A 3,976-nucleotide genomic window follows, 5' to 3' on the forward strand; every position below is an offset into this window, starting at 1 on the left:
CATGTGAATTTGAATTCTATCAAAAGAATGATGTCTCTTAATCTCATTCCTAAAGCTTCTATTGATTTAAAACAAAGATGTGAAACATGTATTCAAGTCAAGCAACCTAGAAAAGGTTTTTACTACATGTATTGAAAGAGAAACTAACTTGCTTGAATTGGTTCATAGTGATGTATGTGATAGTAATGATGTGTTAACACGTGGTGGTAAGAGAAACTTTATTACTTTCATTGATGATTTCTCCAAATATTGTTATGTGTATTTAGTTAATCACAAAAGTGAGTTATTTGATAAGTTCAAAATATATAAAACAGAAGTAGAAAATCAATTAGAAAGAAAAATTAAAATTCTACGTTCTAATAGAGGTGGAGAATACAAATCTTTATATATAAGTAATTTTTGTGAAATTCATGCTATTATTCATGAAGTGACACCTCCGTATGCTCCTCAATCTAATGGTATTGTGGGAATAAAGAATCATACCTTATTTGATATGATGAATGCTATGCTTGTAAGTTCTGGTTTGTCAAAAAAAAATGTGGGATGAAGCTATATATTTTGAATGTCATATTCTTAATAGGGTATCTTATAAAAATTTTGAAAAAACCCCTTATGAGCTATGGAGAAAAAGAGAACCAAATTTAAAATATCTTAAAGTGTGGGGGTGTCTTGAAAAGGTTAACATCCCTATTAATAAGAAAAAGAAAATTGAATAAAAAAGTGTTGATTGTGATTTTGTTGGATATTCTTTGCATATTACTACTTATAGATTCTTGGTTGTTAATTCAGAAGTGTTCAAAATTTCTAATAATACTATTTTGGAATCTAGAGATGTCACTTTCTTTGAAAAATAAATTGTCTAAACCTGTTTGTGATACTTCTTGTTCTAATTTACCATCTTGTAGTAATGGTAATAAGGACGTTATTTTTGAACCTAGGAGGACTAAAAGATCTAAAAAATTTCAGGATTTTGGTTCTAAATTTTATTCTTTTATACTTGAAGATGATCCTAAAACTTATGATAAGGCCATGAGGTTTATTGATGCACCTTTTTGGAAAGAAGCTATTAATGATGAAATGAATTATCTTAAAATTGATAAAACTTGGTTTCTAACTGATCTCCCTGGTTGTAAAAGTACAGGTTGTAAGTGGGTTTTCCAAAAGAAACTAAGAACTGATGGATCTATAAAAAACTTAAGACAAGACTTTGTTGTGATTGGTTGTAAACAAGTAGAAGGTGTAGATTTTTTTGATACAAATTCTCCTGTTTATAAATTTACTACTATTAGAGTTTTAATTGCACTTGCTTGTGTTTTTAATTTGGAAATTCATCAAATGGATGTAAAAATTGCTTTTATAAATGGTGATTTAGAAGAAGAAATTAATATGAGTCAACCTGAAGGCTTTGTAGAACTGGGTAAAGAAAAAAAAATTTGCAAATTTGTTAAATCTTTATATGGTTTGAAACAAGCTCCAAAGCAATGACATGAAAAGTTTGATCAAGTTGTCCCTTCATATGGTTTTCAAATCAATAATAGTGATAAATGTGTGTATGTGAAACAATTTGATGATAGTGGATGTGTCATTTTATGTTTGTATGTGAATGACATATTGATATTTGGTAGTAATATGCATTTCATAAATGTTGTGAAGTCTTTCTTGTTTAGTAATTTTGATATGAAGGACATTTGTCCTATAGATGTGATTTTGGGTATTAAGATTATAAAGAAGGACAATGGCACGGTTTTAACCCAATCACATTATATTGAAAAGTTATTGAAGAAGTTTAATTATTTTGATGTGAAACCTCTTTCTACGTCTTAAGACTCATCCATTAAGTTAAATAAAATTTTGAGTAAAGGATTTTTTTCTCATAAATATTCTCAAATTATTGGTTCTTTGTTGCATTTGACAAACTTCTTTAGGCCTGACATTGCATATACAGTTGGTAGATTAGGAAGGTCAGAACATAATATTGCGGATCTGCTTACAAAAGGGTTAATGCGCCAACAAATACTTGAGCCGTCGAGGGGAATAAGACTAAAACTCATTATTTAGTTACAACAATGGACACCTGTCTCCGTGTGATTGGTGATCTCATGAATGGAGTTCAACGGGTAACAAAGAAATTGTTTGTTGACTAAAATACATCAAAATAATTTTTACGAAATTGTTCCGTTTCTCATTTCTATGACGAGGTGTATTATAAATTGTGACAATATTAAGGTTGAGGTATTTACATATGTGTATTTTTTTCTGGTATAAAAATACCTCTTAGTGAATCCAATGACAATTATTGTAGCGGTGGAGGGTCACAAACCACTCTTTGAGGATTCACCTAGTGAGTGTGGTGGTGGGGCTGCCATTGTGAGATATGGGCTAATATCTAAGTGATACTCACGAAACAAGATATATGCACAAGGTCGTGTAACACACAACCATTGATTAAAACCTAAATGAACATCAATATAGTAGGGATTGAGTACTAAAGTCTAGACATGGCAACGGGGCGGGGCGGGGGCGGGTTTTAACATACCCGCCCCCGCCCCCGCTTCACTGTACCCAGCCCCGCCCCCGCCCCCAAACCCGTCGGGGATAAAAATTGTACACCCAGACCTGCCCCCAACGGGGACGGGTTTCCCAGCCCCGCCCCAACCCCACCCGCGAAAATTGTAGTAAAAAAAATTATTTTTTTCACAGTAACAAAAAGAACTAATAACAAAAGCTTCTAAAAAACCTGTTTAGTGAGAAGATAATTAAAACAAAAGCTTCTAACAAGCTTAGAACATCTTCAAATTTTGTCTAAATATTATTACAACTCATAACCAATCCATATTCAAAACGACAAAAGCTTCCAAAGAGCTCATAACATTTTAAGTTCGTTCTCAATATCATTCTAGCTCGGAACCAATACATATTCAAAACAACAAAGTATTTCAAATCATCAAAACAGAAAAAAGTTCCAAATGAACCAAGTTTAATAAAAATCATCATCTTCAAGGCGGGAGATTGCAACAGAAGTAACGTCAGTTATCAATGGTTCTGTCGGTTCACCTATATTGAAAAATAAAAGTTAGAATATAAATATTTAACTTGACAAATTTAATTCAATCTTTAAAAAGAATACCTTCATCATCAGACTCCATTTCAGTGAGTAAAATAGCATTTTCATTTCCCACATTAGAATTAAAATTACCTATCAATATAACACAATATAAACAATGACAATCTTTAAAATATACAAAATTATTAACTAATTCAAATACATTCATATTTAAATGAATAAATTAAAAATTTACCCGAGTTCTCAGCACTCCATAACCAACTTCTAGCACACATCAAAGCCTCTAAAGTGGTCCAATGAAGTCGGCTTCGATGAGGGCTTACAATATAACCGCTGGTACTGAATGCAGATTCAGAAGCTACAGTAGAAACAGGAATCGCCAACACATCTCTTGCAATTGCTTGAAGTGTTGGATACTTGACACCATTCAACTTCCACCACAATAAAATATCAAAATTTGGACTTCTTGGTAAAACTTCCTCATCCAAATAAACATCCAACTCTGTTCTAACATATGAAGTTCTAGCTCTTTTTTTCTTAATCACAAACAAATCAAATTTTTTCAAACCATCACTGCCAACATTACCAACATTAGCTTCCAATATTTGAGAATCACCACTAGAATCATTGTTCATTCTCAATTGATAATCATAAAGCAAGTCATAACACAATTGTCGGATTGACTTAACTTGATGATCAACATCATTTCCATAGAAGATTGCATAATAATATTCAAGCAAATCAGTTTTGTACCTAGGATCCAAAACAGCAGCGACACCCATTATTTCATGAATCACACTCCAATACTTATCAAACTTTACCAACATGTTCTCGGCCATTTTTTTTATCAATTCATCAGAGGATTCAATCCACTCAAGTATTGCTTCTTTGATCTCACAAATCTTAGGAAAG

At 32.1% G+C, this 3,976-nt stretch overlaps 1 long non-coding RNA gene across 1 annotated transcript; it reads right to left on the bottom strand.

Moving 5' to 3' along the window:
• Nucleotides 1-2,823: 2,823 nt before the first annotated feature.
• LOC121173097 (uncharacterized) lies at nt 2,824-3,400 on the bottom strand. Its single transcript, XR_005887290.1, has 3 exons — nt 3,300-3,400; nt 3,128-3,196; nt 2,824-3,054 (listed from the first exon to the last, which is right to left on the bottom strand). It is a non-coding gene; the product is annotated as an uncharacterized lncRNA (long non-coding RNA).
• Between the last annotated feature and the right edge of the window lie 576 nt (nt 3,401-3,976).

Source organism: Glycine max, chromosome 11 (genome assembly GCF_000004515.6).
Source record: "Glycine max cultivar Williams 82 chromosome 11, Glycine_max_v4.0, whole genome shotgun sequence".
Classification (NCBI taxonomy): domain Eukaryota; kingdom Viridiplantae; phylum Streptophyta; class Magnoliopsida; order Fabales; family Fabaceae; genus Glycine; species Glycine max.